This window comes from Anser cygnoides, chromosome 17 (genome assembly GCF_040182565.1).
Source record: "Anser cygnoides isolate HZ-2024a breed goose chromosome 17, Taihu_goose_T2T_genome, whole genome shotgun sequence".
Lineage (NCBI taxonomy): Eukaryota > Metazoa > Chordata > Aves > Anseriformes > Anatidae > Anser > Anser cygnoides.
Genome location: NC_089889.1, coordinates 5,722,692 through 5,746,068, shown reverse-complemented (window position 1 = coordinate 5,746,068; position 23,377 = coordinate 5,722,692). Strand labels below are relative to the sequence as shown.

At 37.0% G+C, this 23,377-nt stretch overlaps 1 long non-coding RNA gene across 4 annotated transcripts in view; it reads right to left on the bottom strand.

Annotated features, from left to right (window-relative positions):
• Positions 1-47: 47 nt before the first annotated feature.
• The window catches only part of LOC125180525 (uncharacterized), a 107,226-nt gene continuing 83,896 nt past the window's right edge, over positions 48-23,377 (bottom strand). For all 4 annotated transcript variants that reach the window (XR_010825594.1, XR_007159129.2, XR_007159128.2 and 1 more), the window contains 3 exons: positions 16,841-17,026; positions 10,522-10,724; positions 48-1,148 (listed from right to left, as the gene is read on the bottom strand). This is a non-coding gene — a long non-coding RNA (uncharacterized lncRNA). The remainder of the gene's footprint in view (positions 1,149-10,521; positions 10,725-16,840; positions 17,027-23,377) is intronic.

The window sequence follows — 23,377 nt, the reverse complement described above, 5'->3', positions numbered from 1 at the left end:
TTCCCTCATCGCGATTCTTGCTTGAAACGTGGATGTAAGTTAGCCAGAAGGTGGAGCAATAAAACAAGAAATAAAACTCTGAAGTTGTTTCAGAGGGTTGTGTTTGTCTACACAGATACGGGTAAAACTTCTTGCTCTGCTCCAGAGATGTGCCGAATATAGACAAAAATAGACACAAATAGGCTTAAATGTGCACTTCATGGAAGCTGTTGGAAGGAGTGACTGGGCACAACCCAATTAAGCATCAACAATTCAAAACACATGAGCAATCATCCTCATATTGAGCTGTGTTCTTCAGCAGACTAGCAATCAAATAGAAAAAAAAAAGAAAAAAAGTGCCTTTTTCTAAGTACCAAGACCGGTTCAATTGCGATGATTGTTTCCAGAGAATCACAACCTCAATTTCAGATACTTTGCAACAGAACTAGGAAATTTTATGACTTGGAATTAAGTGGCCCTAAATGGGAAGGGCCCCCACACTTCTGTAGCCAGGGTGCCTACACAGTGCCAGGGCTCAAGGGCGTATTTCTGTTGTTTTTAAGTTGCCTTTAACTTAAGGTTTAGGTGACTGTGATGCATCCAGAGACACTGACTTCAAGGGACAAGAGATAATATTATCTAATTAAAACCTTAACTTCATAAAAGACCGGTCTGATCTCATGAGGTCATTCACAATTTTTCAGCTACCTGCAGGGAATAGAGGACTAGGTTGTTTTTCTTTGTTCTCTGTTATTCCAGGTGGAAAAGGAGTGGCTGTATTAACATAAAAAATAAAAATATTTCCTTATGTTTGATTTGGATTGTCAGTTTGTCTCCAAAACCAGTTCTGTATTGCTTCTACTTGATGTCAGCATAGTAACACACTTAGGAAAACAGATTATCTTTTGCAATTTGAAAATAAGCTTTCAAACTCCGGAAGTGTGGATATTGCTGCTTAAAGATAGTTGAAGTACTTTCAGCATGTAATTTTTATTACTCAAATATGGATCTGGATAAATATTTAACAAACTCAACACACACACTCAGATGAGGCATGTTCACTGCTTCTGAGAGCGCTGATTACTGCTTGCCATGGGCTCTTTACCCACAGAGGGAACTTTTACTGCTCAGTAGCCTGCAGAACTCTCCAGTGGGTCAGGGGGTTGAAGCTGTGAAAACACAATATGCAGATTTTCTTAGCTCAACAGTATTTAAGGATAAACAGAATATAAAGATGTTGTCAAAGTCGTTTACATTATGTAAATTGTGAGAAAGTAGAATGTGTGTGTAGGAAATAGTTATATTTGTTTATTCATTTAAAATATCTGCCATACTTAATGTTTATTTTTTTTATGCCTGGTTCCTTCCATTTCATGGCAGAACTTAATTATCTTTAGATGGGAATTGCTAAAAGTACTTAATCAGGTTCGCTACCTACAGCAATTCCTTATAAAATGAAAATAAAAATGAAAATAAACATCCACAGTAAGCACCCTTATTTTTATACGTGGGTAGTCAGACAGTTAATTAGTAGTTAATGAAAGATAGGTTCCAATTTTCTTTTCACAGTCTTTGAGACTTTTTCTTTTTTTTTTTTTCTTTTTTTTTAATCCAATTCAAATATAGTTAAAACTGTCTCTACAGGTAGGCTTAATGTATTTTCACAATTACAGGAAAGGTGGAAATGGCAATGCACCAGTTGCAACAGGTGCAGCATGTCCATAGTCCTGGCTGTTTTTTAGTAGAAACACGGAAGGAAAAAAAAAAAAAAAAACGAGATTTTGAAAATGGTAGTTGTTTGCATTTTACTTTTTCTGTGTTGCCAAAAAATCTACTAATGCTGGACTTCAACACGTTGAAATATCACATAGAAAATAATCTTTTCACAGCTACTTAGCTTGCACTTTGCTTTGATGTTTGCTTTACCCGTGATGCAATTGTTTTTGCCTTCTGTCTCCTGTTGCTACAATAAGCCATTTCCCATACATGTCATCTCCAAAGGGGAAAAGACCGCATGGAAACAGAACAAAGAAAACAGAACAAAAGAAAATCGGGGATTTTTCCAAAGGTCCATTTGATGTACAAGTATAAACAGGAAAAAGATGCCTGAGGAGGTAGGAGCCAGGAACTGCACTAGCAGACAGCTGTTAACTTGTGTAGTTAGAAGCACTTTGGGATCCTGGATGGTAAATAAATAAATGAGTCGAATGCACACAGTGAAGAAAATGCTCACTTCAGTACCTTCAGCATAATGTTTTACTGTACTGTAACCTCCTAGCAGTGTAAGTTTCATGTACTTTTGTAACACCAAGTTCAGGTATCAATAGCTCTTTTGGTTCTAGCCCCAGAAATGACAATACCTCAAGATATCAGAATAAAAAGTATTGTCAGCTGTGCTTGAAGGAAGAAAAAATAAGGAACAGCTCACACCAGAACGCAGCAACTCACGTGTTGCTAGGTTTTCAAAAGCCCAAGATATTGGTCCTGAATCTTTTTAAATATTTTGTAAAAATTTTCAAATGGGAGTTGCTCAAAATAAACTTTAACATTCAAATTCCTGTGGTAGTTATCAAATACTCATGAATCTCAACCACAATGTTTTTACATTCTTCTTAATTATGTTTTTTAATAAAGTTAGGCAAGGTTTTAAAGACTGATGTTACTATCTGAAATAATATCTCATGAGTTAACAATCTTGCTTCTTCTCTATGCAAGTTCTTAATGTCACATTTAATTTACTATAATTATGCTTGGGATAGAGGAGCTGATCTGCCTACACAGTGGAGCCTGGGTTTTGTGCTAACTTGGGTGGAGTGTGGGGGCCTGGGAAACTATTATTTACATACCAAAACAGAAAGCAAAAGGCATGTTATGGAAAAAATCTGCTCCTAAGGAGATAATACCCAACTCACTGCATAACAAATATAATGCAAGCATTTTATCTCGGGAAGGGGGAAAATAGATTTTTCAACTTCGTATTTCCTCTGCTATTCTCTAGTCTATTTTTTAATCCCTAATTTCTGTTTTTCCTTTTGCCTGAGCCTTTATTCTCTGTAACCCTTCTCCTGTAGTATCACTCACTGTTTTCGGAATCTGTGTAGGGCTCTCTCCTGCTCCCCATGACAACAATGTTTTGCTTCAACAGAGGCAAACTGTTTTTCTGTTTCATGTGCTCCCTGTTTACCAGGGTATCTAATCACCACAGTTATCACCACTGCTCATTCCAAGCCCTGTTTTGTCAGACAGTGCCCCAAGCCCTCTTTTCCTGAAAAGAAAATGGCCTCTTATTTATGAACTATCATATCCTTGCCAAAAATGTCCCATGCGGTATCAACTTAACTCTCTTGTCTGTTAATTTCTGCCCATTACAAATTCACATCAGTCCTAGCTGACATTTAATGTGTATCCAATTCCTTACCAAAGTAAGCAAGAAGTGATTTGACTAAGTTTTGAATAGAGTCACATAAAATGGACAGAAACAGGACCTATTATATGATTAGTAAAACTTACCGTATAAATAAACGTGAATTTTTGTCCTTCTTTGTCTACATTTTTTAGTAATAAGAGGAGATGGAGTATTCATGTATAGAGTACATTAGAATGGAAAGAGTCTTTTTATTCAGGTATTATAGAGTAAAAGTACTGAAAAGTAATGGGACATATCAGGAGAGAGACTAGAAAGAGTTCTCAACTTTGGATAGATTGATTTCAGCTCATTTAGCAAGCAAGTTTGATCTAATTGTCTTTTTATTGCTGTGAACATTCCTGAATTATGCAGAGAATTTGGGTTATGTGATTTAGTGTTGGATTAAAAAATGTCACAGCTTAACTTTCTTTAAAATAGTGTAGAACTTTGTTCACAGTCAACGATGTTCATTATTTTTTTGTTCAAAGCCCAGCTGCAGGCCTGGAGCATTTCTCATAAATATCAGGAAGTACCCGAAGCCACAGTCAGGATTAAAGAGTTGATCTGAACCTTAGATCTCAGCTTTAAAGCTGTAATGTACAGTGAATTTGGTTTCATGGTAAAGGAAATGGTAATTGCTGAAGTATGTTTTCTTAAGTTGCAAAATCATTTTTGAAATGTTTTCATTGAAATTTTTGTCGGTGCTGTGCATGAGAATGAATGGACTTGCAGCACGGCACTTTCGCAGGATGACAGCACTGAATTTGTATATTGGTGTCACTGATGCAGAGGCCAGTGTTGCTACTCCTTTGTGCACGACATTGTTACTGAAATTATCAGATCCACAGTCACAATCTATAGGACAATCCAAGCAAGTCACGTAACAATTTCGGTACACTATTCCAAGAATTTTTCTGAAAGATTGGTCAAGTTCCTGGTTATCTGGCAGATACATTGTCACAAGAAACAAGAACACAAATCCACAAGTGATATCCTTGGTTACAAAAGTGCAAAGTAAATTCCTCAGTACAGTAGTAAGGCACTAGTAAAAGCACTTTGCTCCTTGCTCCAAACAAATACAGGGTCTGGTCTGCAGGGCTGAAAATAATGGAAGAACACAACGAAGTATCAAACAGGTTTCTACCTGTCTTCTACACCTGGGCAGCTGCTCCAACCAAACCACACACCCTGTACTCTGTTTCCACAGCAATTTAACCTGAACATTTTATTACATGGAGGCAACTGTCTTTATTGCATTTACATGAAAACAGAAATACGAACATTTGGTGCTCCTTGACCTTTTTCAAAGGAGGTTGCATTTAAACATGGGCTTCTTTCTACAAAAGGCAGAGTTTACTCATATTCTGTTGCTTCATTATTTTAAGTGATGCAAAGAAAATATAATTCTTGAGACTGTCTACTGCTTTTGAAAAGTTTGCTTTCTTGGGTGCATTCTGTCTATGTAAGAAAGGTATACTTCATATAGCATTTGCATAATGGGAACCACAGGCAAAAGTGTTATTATCTGCAGTCTACATAAGCAAAGACACATGCACGTTTTTAGTGAATCAGTCACAGGCTACTTATAAAGGCAATAGGTGCTTGTGAATTCAGTGCTGCAATGATATTGAAACATGGATGGACATTTCTGCTACTGCTGACCTCCTCTCAGTTCTGTGGGATTCCAGATCGACGGATGCTTTGTGATCCTGGCCAGTAGTTGCAGACTTTCTTCAAGGTATCATAGTTTTTAGAAACTTTGCTATGTTACGTAAAAGACATTAATAAAGGTTTCATATCTCTTCCTCCTATATTTGATTGTCAAAATTTGTTGTCACCGTTGTCATCTTGTATTGCACCCTTTGTAAGACAACATGAATATTTCAGTGGTGTCTCAGCACTTCAGATGCAGACTAGTAAGTGCCTTGGAAATTAAATCTATGGCTCCATATTTAAGGCTTTCATTTTATATTATTGAACAGCAAAATAATGAAGACTTAATCTCAATTTGAAACCTTTTCCTTAAATTTTATTTTAGTATGTTTCATTTAGAATTAATCAATCACGATGATCTGATACATAATACAGTAAGCTACAATTAATAGGGCTCAATCTCTACTGCTACATATTTAAAAGAAGCACATTTGTCACTATGGAAAGATATTTCTCCTACATATAAAATAAATTAAAAATGAGCACCACATAATAAAGTGATGCAGAGATTGCATGAGAAAGAAAAATGAGTGTGTTGTTTCATTATGAAATGTTGCAGGCTAGAACTTCCCTCTCAGGGCACGTGAGTGAAACAACCTCCTGAGCCAGGGCTGTTAAGGAGCTGGGAACACCAAGTAAGAAAACACGTCAACAGAGGCTGCACTGGCGTGCTGATCCCTCTGCAGGAATGCCATCTGATTTCCTTGATGGTGGTTGTGTTGAGAACATAACAGTGATCAGAAGAATGAGGAAGAATTGGAATATTTTTTCTTAGATGATTCCAAAGCATGGATGTAACTGCAGATATCAAAGAAGCATTTCAGTTCAGGATCTAATTAGTTCCTTTCCACTTACCGTATCCCTAGTTTCATTTTCTTACTAGTTCAGTCTTCCATTTGTGTGCTTAAATTACTGACACGGGTGTCAATAACAGGAGAACTGGCAAGAGCGCTTATCTTGACTCTGATGGGAAACAACTCACAACTGAATTCATTTTGCTGTAGATAGTATAAGCAACAGATTGTAAATTTCCCTACCTAAACCGCTGGGTCATTCTGGCAAGCAATAGGAGGCAGGGCTATGCCTAGGACACTGGCAGGCTTCTGCAGATATTCTAAGCACTCCGCAAATAAACACATGGATTTTAATTACGTGAATGGCTTGTGTGACAAACTTTCTGTTGTGATGAGGGAGAGCAGATGGACTTTTTGTGTGTGCTTGCAGTATACAATGAAGAATTTAAATACAAAACTGAGATACTGGAATTTCTTGCTTAGATGCTGCCTATTCTTGAAGGTGCCTAATTTCATGTGCACTGAACTCTTTGATTATAAATTTCCCCAGGCACTCCAAGTTCCTCTTTTGTACTTTCCCAGCACAAAACTGCCTTGACAAAACTTATCAGATTCTTTGCACCAGAGGCAGTTAGGAGAAAACAAGATTCTCCAAGTTAGAAGCACTCGCTCTGTGGACTACATCCACAACAATATGGGAAAGATACTGAAAGGCCAGTAAGAAAGATAGAAACATGAAGGAGCAGCAGGCAGGCATAAGCAGCCATCACTGTCAGGCCATTCACCTACTGACAATCTGATTTCTCCATGCCTTCAAATTCAGCCTAAGCAAAAGGTATGTGGGCTGCATGAATTATTCCCACAGGGACAGCCTAACCTCAGCCATTTTTCACCTTGGGCATCTTTCAAGCATGCAGTGATTTATTTGCACAAATTACCTGTGAACTGCATCACATGCACAGTGAGTCCAGTCAAGAAATGAGAAAGCAAGAGAGAAAAGGAGCCATAAGCAGCAGCTCTTCCCATGAAAAATCCACAGGCCTTGTATGATCAAAAAAGATGGACACCAGTCTTTGAAGACAAGAGCTGGAGGGCATTCAGCTAGAGGGAAGGATCGAGGTGGAGTCTTAAGTGGATGACAATGCACTCTTGCAGCCCTGAATGAGACCAGGAAACAATTCATGGTGCAAACAGGACCGGAGGCTTCTCCATAGCATGTGCTACTGCATGCACTTCAGGCAACATGATGGGGGAATTACTGGTATTCTGCTGAGCTTTCCTTACTAAATCAAGCCTGCACCCATCTTTAGAAATGTGCAGAAAGGGATGGAGGGATTCAAGTCCAGCATGCAGAGGTTAGGCTGGCTCAATGTGCTGGCTATTCGGGACTCCACCCAAGTCCTATTTGTTGTGCAAGAGAACTCTGGCCGATAGCCAGGCATCTGTATGATGTTGAGTCCCAAGGTGCTAACCTCAGGTGGCAAAGTTTGAAATCCTTCTGTAATTTCCACTGGAGCTGTAAACTGCTTGAAGTAGATCTTTTCAGAAGAATTACACAGCGACCAAATCTGCAGGACCATCCCCGAAAGTGGTCTGGGAACCTCTGTAACCCGCTGTGAAGGGTGTTGGGAACGCACAAATCCCTGCCTGCCAGCACACAGTGAAACACAGACAGCGTTACGCTATTTCTTATGTGTTAGGTACACACAGACAGACAACAGTCAGCTCCCCAAAATGTAGGCCTGAAATGCCCACTACATTCAGACTTCTGTCAAGGGAAACATCCAGAACACTGAAAGATGTTTTGAAAACAGGTTCTGTTTCGCACTGCTTTGTTCTGTTTTCTCATTCTGAAACAAACATTTAACTCCTGCCTGACACTACGCTATGGAAAGGAGACTGGTAGACACCGTAAAAACACAGTGAAATCTTCCAGCCTCCCAGTAAAATAAAAAGTGTCAGCTTCCAACCCTTAGAAGTTTTAAGTACATTCTTAACTGATTTTTTTTAGAAGGCCACAAAATTATCCTAAACTGTTAAGAGTTTTTAAAATGGCTCCCACTAAACCCATCTATATGGTAACAAAAAGGACAGCTGGTTGTACAAAGGAAGAAATACAAATCAGTCTTTATATTAAAATGTAAAAATCATGGAGCCATTTGTTACTTCTCTATACTGTTAGTGGCAAACAGAGAGTGAAGTATAGAGCAGTAATGCTAGAAGATTAATTTGAAATGAACTACAAAACTAAGTATTGAGATTTATTCTTTAAGTCATGTTGATAGATCACTGTATCACAAGAGGACATCCCAGTTTTCTCTTGCTTGCATATATAACCTAAGAATAAAATTTCCATGCTTCTAAACTCACAGTCATTTTCAGTGCAGTTTAATAAAATCCATCCAACGTACCCATATCTTTCTGATGAGATAGCCAGAAATTAGTGCAATACTTCAAGAAGAGATGAAAAGATGAAGTCAAGATTTGCCCTTACTTAATACAGATTATTATGGTGAAAACAATCCTAAATTCCATTTTTATTTATTTTTTTATTTTTTTCCAAACTATTATATTGAATATTTATATTTAACTGCTAACACTCATCTTTGTTAGTTCCTTTTTTCCCTGTATATCCCTGACCCAATCAAAGAATCTCATTAGTTCACTTACCCCTATTTCAGTCAAAAATTTTAGTCTAGTTTTAGGCATCTTTGCCTAAGTGACACTAGTCTTAACTACTGTTCTTGTGACATCTCCCTAATCAAAATTTTATTTGCATTTTTTTCTTATTTACTGTGATTTCCATATTTCTTTCTGTCTCACTTCTCTGATAGACTATACAAACAAAGGTTATTTTAGGCAAAATTTGTAGAGAAAGGCTACTGCTTCCTGAAACAAAGAGGATCAGTCTTGCCTTGGACCCCTCAGCAATTGTCAGCACAGAAAACGAAAAACAAAAACTTGTTCATTGCTTGGCTCGCATCAACTCTTATTATTAAATTCAGGACTTCCACATTGTAGATTTGTTCTACTCAGTAAGACCTGCTGTTATTTCATCATTGCTACTACTAGCCATTTAATTTCCACAGATTTTCATCCCTAAGTATCTTAATTAAAGAGAAATAATGAGTTAGTGAATTCATTTAATAGCACCTCCTTAACTAAATGGAAGTTGGGTGATGCTAAAACTGCTTACTCTGTGCATTTCACATAGGAATCTAGAGCAGAAATTCATTGCTACTGTTCAGGGAAGTGAAAAAAAAAAAGGAAAAAAAAAACCATACAGATTCACTTCCAGTTTTCCTTTCTCTTTGGCTTCTTTCTTATTCCTCTCCACTGCAGAGATGCTGTCTAGAACATTGCTTTTGGGCCAGGTAACTCCCTAGATGTTACCTAGATAATTAGAACTGTAGTTAATTTTTTCTTTAAATTTATATTTAGCAGATTCCTCATGACTGCTATATTGATATTGCCTGACAACCTGTTTTATTATAGACCAAACAGATGCTAATCCTTTATTTAATTAAGAAGATATGTGGATTAAGGCAAATGAAATGTTTTTTGGAAGTGTTTTTTGGAAGCAGAGAAAAAACAAGACATGTCACATTTCAACTAAATAAAAAAATGCAAGTAGGGCATTAGTCCAATGCTTTTGTATTGTGCATTTCAAAGTTTGCACCCAGTGGGTGGGGCAAAAATAAATCAGGGCCTCCTATGGTGAAAATGTATTTGGGATTCAAGCATCTAGAATCTGACCCTATCTTCTGCTCCCTGGGATTGTCAGCTGCTTCAGGGGTCGTCTGATATATACCTCCTTTTCTCACTTCTGAGAATTTTTAGCTTGGAGTGTGTTTGAAAACACTTCAGGAAAAGGGTGGAAAACACAGAGTGCCTTCTTTGAAATACACTCCTTTGTTAAATTCCTTTCCCAAGGGTAAAGAGACTCTCAAACACCTGAGGGCAACAAATGACTCTATTCAACGCTCTCACAAATGACCTAATAAACTCCCAAAGGGTTACAATAGCTTATTTGTCATCATTTCTTGTCAGCTATTTATAGCACCAATGTAAATTGAAGCAAAACAATAAATACCTGAGTTATTTTCTTTATTTTGAAGGTTCTTTAAAGACCAAATGGTGCTTTAAAATCTAAAAAACCCAATAACTAATTTTGCAATTGAATTTAAATCACTCATATGTTTTGTGTTAAACAAGGTTTATATCTACGTACATGCCAAACATCTAGGACCATTTCCCTTCCCTGTGAATATTTGCAGACAATGACTTTATAAAATTTTATTTGGTTAACTTTTAAAATGTTGACCCATAGCCTGATGAACCATGTTACAAATGCTCCTGATGAACAGATTTCATCTTAGACTTCAGTGAAAAAAGCAGGGTGATGAATACAGCAGTAAAGATCCTGATCTCAGTAACATTAATTTCAAGGTGTAATAACTCCATTATATTTCAGATCCATTCTGGATTGAATTCTGATCCACGAATCCACCCATTGCATTGCGCTCACAATGAAAAGAGGTTGTAAAGCTGCCCTAACAGAGGAGATGAAAGATGTACCTATTTGTGTTGTTAAACCATAGTTAACCAAGTTAAGAGGAGAAGACTTACCCGAGGCAGTCTGGTGTGGTTTTCATGAGCCAACACTGGATAGTTTGGCACTATCAGTTGCCCATTGGTCCAAAAATGTACATGGGGTAAGCATCATCACAGTGGGTGTTTTATGTGTGCGGTGTCCTTCACACACAACGTGACATTCACGTAGTTGCAACACGGGATAAGTTGTTGGCCAAGTTCAGCAGTGAACATCCCTGCTAAAGAAGATAATTCATAGGTATTTTGAAAAACTATTTTTATGAAACATCAAGCAGGTTTTATTTATACAGTAAAATAAAAAGATGATAATCTTACTGTTTGATAAAAATGCTGAAGTAAGTGCAACCCGTTATTATTTTGGTTCTAGAAATACAGATAATATGAATTTCAAGGCTACAATTATTATTATGATTCCTATAGTCTGAAGTGGTGATACAGCTCAAGGAAAAAACGTCCAGTTTTGGGTGTCTTGAATCAGTTGCAATTTATATTATGAACCCTGTATGGATACATGGGGCCTTTGGGGAGCAGATGAAGGTCACACTGAGTGTTGTTAAGATCTGCTATTGGATTACTGATTCTGTAAGGAGAAGCTGTATTCACTCTATCTGTGCTTGAAGTGGGAGAAAAATAATGCATGGTCTCTGGATAAATTAAAAATATATAGAGAGAGAAACAAGCACCAGATTTTTAAAGACCTTAAATTTACATTCCTAAATGAAAACCACTGTCAGTTCCTGCCTGTATTTTCTCTCACAGATACTCTCATTCTACTTCTAAGACAAATCAGGACAACTTCTCTGTTCACTATTCTTGTTACATAATTAAGTTCAGGAATCTGAATGGAAAGCAACATAAATCTTAATAGTGACAAAACAGCATTACCATACAGAAAGTGGTAAGACTCAGAGCCATCTATCAAATATAGATGTACTACCGCATTTATTTGATATTTTACTATATTTATCCCTTTAAGCAGAAGATGGCTTCACTGACTTGAATTGAGTTGGGCAGATACATGTTAAATGAGTCTAGATCAAATGGTTTTACTACTATCAATATTTTGTAAGTAATACATCTAAATTATCACTATGCCTTTAGACAAAAATGAAGAAAATGACTGAGGGTTACTTAGGTTTTCTTTTGATGGCTCTTTTGTTGCAATTTATTTGCCCAAATCAATTCAATTTGATGGCTTGGAAATTGGCACAAGAGCTGTGCCAATTTAGAATATCCCGCTAAGAAATCTAGCTACATTTTTTTAACTGTATTCTCTGATTTCTCTCTAGTGTATTGTATGTGGATTGCATCATTTGTAATGCAGCACAGTATGTAAAATATGTCTATCCATCTCTTGCAACATCCTTTGACTTATCAGCCTCATTGCCACCACCAGCTTATTGATATACTTCTTTTGATGTCTGTGATAAAAACACTCATCTCTTGACTGCTGGAGTCAAATGCCTTGGTTACAAGTTTTGCTGGTCCATATAAATACATGTATATGTATGCAGATATGTATGTATGTATTTACATTTTTGTGGTTATTGCATGAATTCTGCTTGGGAAAAAGAAGAAAGAGAATTCACATGAGGCAGTTCTGAAAGAAACTCAGATATTGCTGTGGTCATGGCTGCAGTGGACATAAAATTGAGACGGGTAAGGAAGCATTAACACTGTCAAAAGAAACATTCATATGCCTAAAACAAGTTTTAGAGAGATTTAGGCACTTAAATACTGGACTTCAATCTGCATAATTTCTTTAGAATATGTCTAACTCCAGATATGGCTAAAATCATTCTTTGACCACTTGGTTTCCAGTTCTGTCTCCTGGACGCACATGGTTGAGCAGCTGGGTACAGCTGCTTCAGACCTTGTGGAATCCAGGACCTAACCAGAGTACTGACGTGCCAATTTCTGGAGGAGGATGCTGTATCAATAGCACTGCACTTAGCACAATGTGCAGTGGCTGTACCCATTCGTATTTTAAAATAACACATCTGACTTTTACATGCAGTGGTTTTATGGTGAGAGAGCTCAGCCAGGAGGTACAGGTTCAAAACCAAAAAGAAGGTAACCAAGGGAACAAATGCATCATTAGTTTATATTCACTACGAAAGGGCAACTGTGGGTGCCCAGGTGGGCGCAAAGAAGTTCTTGTTTTCAAAGTCTGCATATTGCTATGCCTGTTTTACTCTTACTTTGCAAGCAGGCTAAAGATGTCGCCAAGGAGAAACATAATTCACTAGAAGTACCAAAGAAGATACATCATTTTCCTGATGTTTCAGGGATGAGAGCAGGAAACAAAAGAAAAATTCAGCTTATGGTAGCTATTAGTTTTAAGATGAATTCATGATTGTGAGCACTGCACCAAATCATCCCGTGTCACACTTACCGTGTGATTCATCTCACACAGTCTCTGCTATCTAAAAGTTAGGAGTTTGATCTGAACTAGTTATCTGGGCTCCACCAGTCTATTTACTGTACACCATATCCAGAAGATGTTCTTTCCCATCGTAAGTGCTGATAAGATGGTAATATTCTGCAGGTGCTGGTTTCTTTTTATCAGCAATAGATTCTTCTAAACTCTTATCAAGGTTCGTGCCTTTTTTAGATGGCTAAAGCAAAAAGAAAGTAATTGGGCCTTTTTGTAGCCATTATAACTTTGTGTCCAGACGCTATGTTCAAGGAAGGATCAGTGCCTTTAGGCAGCTAGAGACAAAGGAGCAAAGGAAAATACATATGTGCACAAGTAAATGTCTGGAAAAACTTCACATTGCAATTGTATTCCTGTGTCCATAATAGCTTACAGAGCTGAGAGACCCCAGGTTTCTAGGGGTCTCATCTTCTCAGCTTTTGTGAGCTCAGATGACACAAAAGTGGACTAGATTTTAGGCACACGAAATTGTCTGCTATTTACTTTTGTTCTGCAGAGGGAAAACTCCCTTTTCATTGGTTCTGAAGCATTATTGCCGTAGGTATGATTAATAACAACAATAAGATATTATAAACACACACAGGTAGCTAATAGCAAATAACAATTTTGTAAAAACCTGTTCCGAGCTAGATTAGACTTGGTACTCAAAATGCTGGCAGCACTGATAATAAATGCTGTTGAAATATTGTTAATACAGACACATCCTAAAATATGTCCTCTACGCCTTTTCTAACTTAATATATGACAAACAAAACATAAGTGCAATAGAAGGAAAAAAAAAAAAGTGAGATGCTATAATATAGTCCTAATATAATGACAAAATCAAGTGCTCTCTAAGTCTCAGTTTACGTATTTAAATGATCTTTGCCTCAAACAATGGTTGTAACGAGACAGGCATATGGTAAATACATCCCGATCCATTATGTGCTATTCAGACCAAGAAAGCTGGTCAGAGAGGGGGAGGTTTGGTATTAAAAGTGATCTGGTGTTATGTACACTCAAGTAACCCCTTCATGGGGGAAAAAAAGAAAAAGAAAAAAAAAACTTTGTGAAAAGGGAAAAAAAATCTTAAAAAGCAAAGCTGAACACTTTGCTGCTGTGCAGTGAAAGTGAGAAACGGTCCCCCCTGCCGGGGAAGTTGATGAATAATCCGCAGATCTCAAGCTGAGCCTTGGGCTCAGAGCGGCTGGTATCCCATACTAACACTAATCAACCAGTATGAAACATCCATTTTAAACGCAAATGAGGGGGGCTTTTTCAAAGGAGACCCAAAGAGGGGAGGGAGGGGGAGTTCAAAGCTCAAAATGGTTCTTTCTTTCTCTCTCTCTCTCTCTCTTTCTAAAGAAGACAGAAATATGGTTGGTTATTATCTAAGTTATTGCTACAAAGAATTTTGAAATTAAAAGATAAGCTTTCAGAGGAAGCTCAGTAATTTTCATAAAGAAGGACTTAAAACAGATGTGCCCTCTTTAATCGGGGTGTGCTTGAAAAAATATAAATGCATTTTTAACATAGCAGGGGGAAAAATCATATGGTTACACATTTGTCTCCTGGGCAAAAATAATTAAAAAAAAGTCTCACTGCATTAAGTATCTCACAAATAGCCACCACTAGAACTTTCTTATCTAGCAAAAAGTGAGGTGAATGATTAGCCTGTGTTTAGAAACCAGGAAAAATATCTTGTTTTCTTTTTCCTTTCTTCTCTCTGGCTTTTTCCTATTCAAATAACCACTAATGGGAATTAACATCTTCATCGGGCCAGTATGTGACTGCTAATATGACTCTAATATGTACTGATAGTGTATTGGTTGGTTTTCTTCTCAGTTAACTTTTTCTTATAATTTCTGTGTCCAGTAACAAGCTGTAGTTAATAAGTTCTCTATCAAAAAGGTGCCACAGATACCAATGAATGTTTTCTTTAATAAAGGGTAGAAACTAAGATGTTAATGAATCAGATTTTTCTAAGTGCTCTTCCTAAATACTGCTAGGTTTCCATGAGCTATTTTTGCCTTATTTTCCTAAGTCCGTGCTGGAAGGTGGATATACGTTCCGCAGGAAATTATTGTTAGAATATGGATCAGAGAGGAGCTAATTTGCTTTTCTGGAATAAAGTAACACAACAATCTTCATAACAACCCTTACCCCAAGAAAATCACAAGTCCTGACTGGTTGCTCAGCTACAGTTTATAACAAGCCTGAGAGAACATCACTGATGTGTTTTTCTAAGGGCACAAAGAGCTAAAAATCCTGCAGCATTAAACTTGTGTGTACCTTCTGGCCAGAGCAGCAAGAAGCTGTATCCTCTTACTCTTCAAGAATGCCTCTTCAGGAAGGCTGTTGCTGAGAACCCACCCTTACCACATCTCAGCCAGGGCTTTCCCAGACCAAATTGCCCGCTGGTGTCAGAGGGCACAGCAACTCTACATCTATGCTTAATCCTCCTTGTCGCTATCTAGGTTGGTTCAGGCCACAAGGGATGTCTAGAATGATCATCACTGTGTGTCACTCTTCATTTTGCACATACTTTTTTAATGTTAAATGCGTATGTTTAACAGTGCAGTAATATAGATTCAGATGTTAATTTGCTGTGCACGGCTATACTCTGGAATCTGATACTGCCAATCTGATGGCTGTAAGTATGCCATGAATTTTGAAGGGAGTTGTCTAACTATAAGGAATGTGGTCCTTCCATTACCAGTTATGTCATCTGACAGCTGTACTCGGTAACTAAGCCACAGAACAATAAAACAGCACCTAATTATTACAGGGAGTCAGGCACAGTAGGAGGCCTGCTTTGACATTTGCCCATTTATGACTTAAATATTATGGCCACCCAACAATGGGAGAAAAACAATACAACCTCTTGACATAAAAAGCACCTATTATCTAGTTTTCCTTTTGTATAAGCAAAATAATGTTCTTGATATACGCTATAGCTCTTTTAATGAAAAAGTCACAGGAAAGAAATTTGCTAAAGAAAAATGAGATTCCAAATGCAGTTGTTTCTGTCCTCGGCATACAGAACTCACAGGGTAGAGGTACGGCAGTAACCTCAAAAAGTGCTCACTTTTCTGTAAACAAGAACACTTTGGTTTGGAATTCCTACCTTAATTCAATAGTGGCATAGTTTTAACATAACGGATATATTTAATGTTCCTCCTGCTCCTTACTTGCTGTGTTCCAGAGCCCATTTTCAAGGCTGACTAATGACTTCTGATCTCTGTACTAACACTTCACATGTTCATGCAAAACCAGCTGCTTCCCATAAATTGTGGTCATACAGTCAGTTGTCTTAATGTCCCATATTAGATCTCATTCATGACCAGTAGCCTAAAAATGTGCCAAAATAAAAAAAAAAAATCCTTAATGTAAGTAGCAAGTCACTCACCATGATCAACCTTTGGGTAAGCCCGACAAAGAAGGGGACAAAAACTAGAGTGCCCACAAAATGGATTGTTGTCACCTCTCAAACCACTGGTTCTCTACCCGGGTCTGTAGTAAACTACATTCTATCATTCCTTAACGATAACATTTTCAATATTTTAGAATGCTTTGAAATGATTATGATAAATAGGTTTTATTTTGGTTCTGGTTTTCATTCAGGATAATTCCAAGTGGTTCTTTGACCTTTACACAATATGTCACTTAATACTTTGCCTACCTGATGAAATTTGTCTGCTACATTGCCGCTGTTACAATGGTACATACTCAATACAGACACAGCATGTCAGTCAAGCATGATTTATAACTACACGCAGTGACTTAAAATAGTGTTGTTGATATATCTCTATATTAAGGATTATAATGATGTAATGTCCTCATTTTAGTTATGCAATTTCACTCATAGAGACAGGAATTTACTACAACTTTGCACTTGTAGCTCATTGCAATATTTACCTTTTAGTTTTGAAAAAAAGGCGTGATCCCACGAGATGTCTCATTGAATGAGAAAGCAGAACTGCATTTGGGCCAAAATCCAACATATTTCAAAACAATGTGCTGCTCTGTGTGCCTCTCAAATGTCTTTGGAATTCTTTTATTTCAAAATTCTTTTGGCTTCTTCAGCTACAGCACCAGTTAATCCTATAATAGAATAGCACTCATTAAAATTAAGAAATTGTTAGTTACACTGCATCTGTAATTAAAACCAGGCCTTGATGTTATAAGAACTGTACACTATTTTCAAGATATAATTGATACCCATGGTGATTTACACAATCTATGCACACATTTTGCTAAATCTTTTAAACAGTTTACATTTTCTTTTTAAGGAACAGATCATTAAAATGGAGTAATTTCTGCAGTTTAGATTATACACATTTTATGGTCAACATCATTTCATGTTCTGGTACATAGCATATTAAATGTCTCTTGATTCTGTTTATGCATTGGTTTGCATTGGTATGAGCTGTATAATTCTTCAGTGTCATTGATAGCCTTTACAGAACGACAGTCTATTCCTTGGATGTCCTACATTTGTAAAATAAATCGGTGCATTTAGGCTGTACTTAGTTTCTAGTTAGTACCATTGCTGTAGCATTAACACTTTTGATCTGTCATATCAGTGGTAAAAGAAAACAAGTCTGAAGTCTCCTTCATGATTTCCTTTTAAAATATAATTGAATTCTACAGCCAAGTGCATTAATCATGGTTGGTTATTTAATACAAGTTTTCAGATTTGTGAAGTACTTTTTGAAGTTAGTGTTACCACCCTGTTTTTCTTGAGAATGATTATTTACAGCCAGTTTGGATAGGGCTACTAAAGCAGTTGGGTTTTATCCTCAAGCTAGAAAGAAGTGGGTCATCTGGTCTCTTGATTTTTGTTGTGTTTGTCTGACATGCAATCCCTGGAGAATCCAAGTCAGATCAGAATACACAATTCTTGCTGAAATGAATATATTAGTTTGCTTTCATGCAGTATTTTGCAACATCCCTACGTGCAGGCACCTCCTTTAGAATTTTTGCCACACTCAAATGATGCTACTATAAAACCTTCACATTTAGACAAAGAAATAGTACTTTCTTATTTTTTTACGTATCAACATACACGGAAGACCTCCTCCAGACTCCTTTTTTCCCCTATGCTGGAGTGACATCACCATTTCTGTGGTCTTAACTCCTTCCCCACATGGAAAATTTCCCGGGTTAAGATTTAACCGCAGAGGAAGTATAAACTGAAGGAACCGGAGAAAGGAATAGAAGCTTCATTTTGGATGCACATACATCTCTGTCACATCAAGTGGAGACTAAACAGAAAAGGCAACATTAAATAGGGAGGAAATAATTTTCCCACAGAGTGCTCTTTCAACACATGAGAGTTTAGTGGAAATGATGTCTGTAGGATTCTGTGGAACAAGGCAGAGCTGTGCAACTGTGGCAGGAAAAAATGCAGCAGATTTGGAGCAAACTTTCATTGTTGTATGGCCTGCACAGATACAGCCTCTTCTCGATTTGAGGGATCTGGCGGGTTTATAGCCAGACTTCACAAACTCTTCATGAAAAGACAAACCTTGCATTCAAGGAAAAAATGTCCGAGAAGCTTAGTGAGAGGACACTTACAATGCTTTCCCTCTGATTTGTTTCCTTCTCACAAATTCCTGGTGATCTAAGCAGTGATCCAATGCTGACAGGAATGGTTGGCTTTCTTTGTAACCTACGAATGCCCCTGCTCTTGTCTCATCTGTGCTTTGTCTATGTTAGCAAAACTGGTGGCTCTTCTTTTGTTTGCCTTGCACTGGAGCCAAAGGAAATATTCACTCTTATCTAAGACAGCAGTGTGGAGGAAAAGGAAAAAGAAATATTTGAATAACCAGAATAATGGCCAAATGTATGCAGATTGATCAGTGTGGCTGAGATCTGTAAAACTGAGGAAAGGAAAGATAGGTTGGCAAAATCCTCTGCCTCAGCTCTTTCTTTCTAATAATGGAACTATTTATTACTAGAAAATGCATTGAAATCTCTTGCATCAGTATTAATTTTATTCACAGAAAGAAAACCTGCTCAACAAGCTTGTAAACGTGGGTAGGAATGATGATCATTTCCAAAAATGTGCTTGTATTGTCAATTTTCCAAGACCTGAGTCCCCTAGTGCCAAAAATGTGTATTGCTGTGTGCCTGTGGCTGTAATTCTTTATGTATGAGAAGGTAATATAATAGATTGTGCTTCTGATAGGAAAAAGTGAAACAATATTAAATGATTCTCGAGCTTAATTAAAAGCATAATTATTTAAGAGACATGCATACAACTAGACTGAAAATCCAGATTGTCTGAGAAGAAAAGTTCATAGATGTTTTGCATGTCCTATCCTCCGTTCAGACATCAGATCCTTGCTGAGCAGCAATGGTACTACACTGGAACCTGTGCCAGGTTACAGCAATAATTGCAAGCCCCCCAGGATCCACGCTCAGAAATTTTTGTATGTTCTCAGGAGACAAAGATGAGTGATCATCAAAGGCAGAGGAACACAGCATGACTGTCATAAGCCTGAAGTTACAACTTAGACATGCAATAGAAAATATCATTGGTACCTCTCCAGTGCATAGCCTGTAGTAATTAAAAACTTGATCCCTGCTGTTTTATCATCTCATTAGCAATGGGGGCACAAGACTTTTATCCTTGTTTGTCAGGAATCAAACATACCAGAGGAACTCTGATTATAAATTGATGAAAGTAAAGTTAAACTTTTAAATAAGAGCTGTTTCAGTTCACAATGTTTTTTAAGCTGATTAAAGAGATCTCTTTTCTGTAAAAAAAAATATATCTAAGTCCAGCACAGACAGTAGAGGTCATCGCTAGGAATAGGACATGACATAACATTTGAAAAAGTGCAAATACTTTTAAAATAGACTGTTTGAGAAGTAAATGCAAGCCCTGTCTGATAGTGCTAATACAACAGCTTCCAAAATTTATTTCTTCAAATCTTTCAGTAATCTCAAATTTGTGATGGTTTTCATTGCACAAAGTTATCAGACAGAGATGTATTGCTAGCATGTCAGCAAATACAGTGAATATTTTGTTTCCATTAATGATAAAGTCTGTTGGTAACAGCAGTAGTGACTTTCCCTCAAATGCCTAGCCAACTACCAGTTCAGCATTCGTTTTAATGATGCAGGATTATGGCAAAATTGAAATCAGTGCAAAGCATTTACTTCTGCGGGTTTTGGATCAGACCCTTTAAGAAGAATTCTTGAAGTAGTTCCAGGATGGTTCCAGGTTTCCAGAAATATTGTCACTTCATTGCATTTTAATACATTTCTGACCTGAGCAGTGGTACCAGGATTGAACTGGGCAGAGGCAAATTTGGTGGGAGAGAACTGACGGTAACATTCTTTTCTTTTGTTTGATACCATCTGAAAACACTTTTTCACCCCCTTTTTTTCTCCCATGAATCTCTTTCTCCTTCCCTTTCTTCTTAAGATCTGTGACTTTCCTGTTGGAGGTCTAACAAGCTAACATACCTGAACCACTGTGCTGATTTTATTAACAAGTTTTTCGTCCCAATGAAAAAGATAGACCTATGTCTTTTCATAGTGAGTAGGAAGCCACCCTTGATGTTTTGGGTCATTATAAGAAAGGATACGATTCATTATTTCAGAGCAATGGTGAATCAAAAGTAAAGAATCTGAATAATTTTTTTTTCTTTAAACCTGGCAAAAGACAAGTCCTTTAAGCCATGAAGACTAATCAAGAACTGAAGGACTTTTTTCAAGTGGAAAAGGCATGCAATGAGAAACAAAGCAAAAATGATGATACAGTAACTCATTATTTTACTGTGATTACTTTATGAGAAATAAAGTTATCAGATTCAGCAGAATTCATTATGGCTGAGCAAATGATCCGTCAAAGACAGAAGAGAATTACATGTTGAACTAGCTTCTTTCACAGAAAACTGCATCTTTAAAACACTGTTTCTACAGCAAATAAGTGAGATGGTTGCTTAAACAATCTATCATCAGTGTAAAAACTCAGAATTATTCAAAATGAAAAATAAAGAACTAGATAGGTTATTTTCTGAAAAGCTACAATGAAGAATTTATCTTTCATGATGGAAAAATATACTTTTTGACCATTTATTTATACTGAAATGGATCAAAAAGAAAAAAATGACAGAAATCTATTTCATAACTGAATATAATTGGCTTATTGAACTCTTTGTCACCATACAAACTGTGGAGGCAAGAAATTAATGGGACTCCATGAAAAATCAGATACTTCACCCAAAAAAAATGTGAAATTATGATTGCTATCTAAAAAAATAAAAAAAATAAAAAAAAATAAAAGCCTTGCAGTTTTTGAAAGGGTATAAAGCTTTGCACTTCAGGGCATAACTCAGTCTCCAACTGTTATGGCTTGGGGAGAAATCTTTCCCCACAGGCAGGTTACCCCTAAGTTACTAACCAAAGCATTCCTTTCCCCTTCCTATGCAGCATCTGTTACCAGCTTTTCTTAAAGACAGGATACTGTACCGCTAGTCTGATCAAGTATGGAATTCTGATTATGCATCTAAATGAAAACAGAACTCAGCAAAGTAAAAAAAAAAAATGTGCAGTGGGATATTCTTCTTTACAGGGATGTTAGTTAGAATTGTGTAGCTCCCCAATAGACAAAGGAATAATAGGAAACATTTTAAAAACAAAACAAAATAAAACAAACAAACAAAAAACAATATTTACACTGATTCCTGAAAACATGGTTAAGAACATATGTTAAAACCTTGAAGACAATGAGCCTACATAGATGGATAGATAATGTAATAGGAGTGAAGTTTTCAATACAAGTGCAAAAGCCAAATTATTCTTTCTAAAATCTTAACTATCTGGATGTAGATGTCCTGTGGCACATGACAAATCTGAAACCTGCATGCTTGCTTCTCAGCACAATTTGACATTATTCCTAGTGAAATACAATTAAAGTGTTCTTACAGTATGCAATCACCCAAACAGAAAATATTTTATTTTCTATCTACACACATCTAAAAATTCATTTATTTATTTTTTATGATCTAAGATATGAATTATTTTGCATAATACAGCTAATAATCTGCTTCACAGTATTCTAATATTAATTCTCGGTCATCTTGACTTCCAGATTAAAAAGAAATAGTAGAGAGATAAAAAAGCAAATGAGTCTTCCACCAAGTCACTTTGAATCCTCAACTGAAAACACAGATACCTCAGCAGCTTAAGTTAACCCACATGGACCAGCATGACATTCCCAGAATCTCTTTTTTTCAGCCTCAAACCCTTTAAATTAACAACAGTTGAGGAATGTATCATGGTATGTGTGCCGCAACTTAGGAAAAAAATGGTCTGAGAAGATTGCCATTTGATTCTACATTTATCCTTTCATAAGGCTCAGTATTAGCATGAATGATTCATTGGTTTGTTCTCAGGTCTCTGCAAGGGGAGCATTGTCAGAAGAAGGACTATGAAGTCTGTTTATTAATGGATGTCATTTTTTCATGTGGCTAGTAATCTTTATATTAGATTGAATGGTTTGCTTCAGTAACTTTCCGTTTGTTTTTCCAGGTTGATAAGGATAGGATGTGTTCCTGTGTTAGGGGTTTCTTTAACAAAATACCAAAAGATTAACTATTTCCACTTTTCATGCTTTTCTTTAACTTCTTAAACCATTAAATATTATCCAAATACAGGAATGTAAAACTTATTTTATATGCTATAGTCTGTGTTCAGGGATATGAACTGTTGTAAGCGGATGTGAACAGAGAACGGTCAAACGAAAGGAGAACACAAAAAAGTAGACATCAACTAAATAGTCCAGATCCTATTTGAGAACACCCTACAACCCAAGATAGAAGAATTAAATCTCAAATCTTTAGTCTTTTTCTCCCCATCAGTTTCACAAAAACTTGCACAACACAAGGTTTATTTAGTTGTGCTAGTCCTTCCACTTTGAAATGAACCCTGTTTCCTCCTGTACTTTGTTCACATGTATGCAGCTTGAAAGCTGGCACTCCAGGAGAGCAGGGAAATGGATCTTCTGCTGAAGTCATGGAGCAGCAGTATCTGTGAGAAAATAGTCTTGAAGTATTATAGCGAGTGGTTGGCTTCCATAAAGCTTTCAGAAATACAAAATGACTGCAAAGTTTACAAGAGACAGGAGTACAATTGGACCAACGTTCTTTCCCACACCTGAGAGATCAGAGGCAGAACCACTCTCAGTAAAGACAGTAAAAAGCAGTGATCTTGCAAGGTGAAGCAATAGTCACTAGCATCACACACTTTTTTTTTTTTTTTTAATCAGTACTGTGGAATTTGTTGTCCCTTTGTCCAAATTTCCCACACAAGGAGAGTCAGGAATTTTGCAAGTAGCAGCTACCACAGTCACCCTTTGACTTCAGCCTGGATAATGGTCTCTGTGCCTGCACTGCAACAACAAAAATCAAGCTCCACTTCCAAACTGAACACGATATA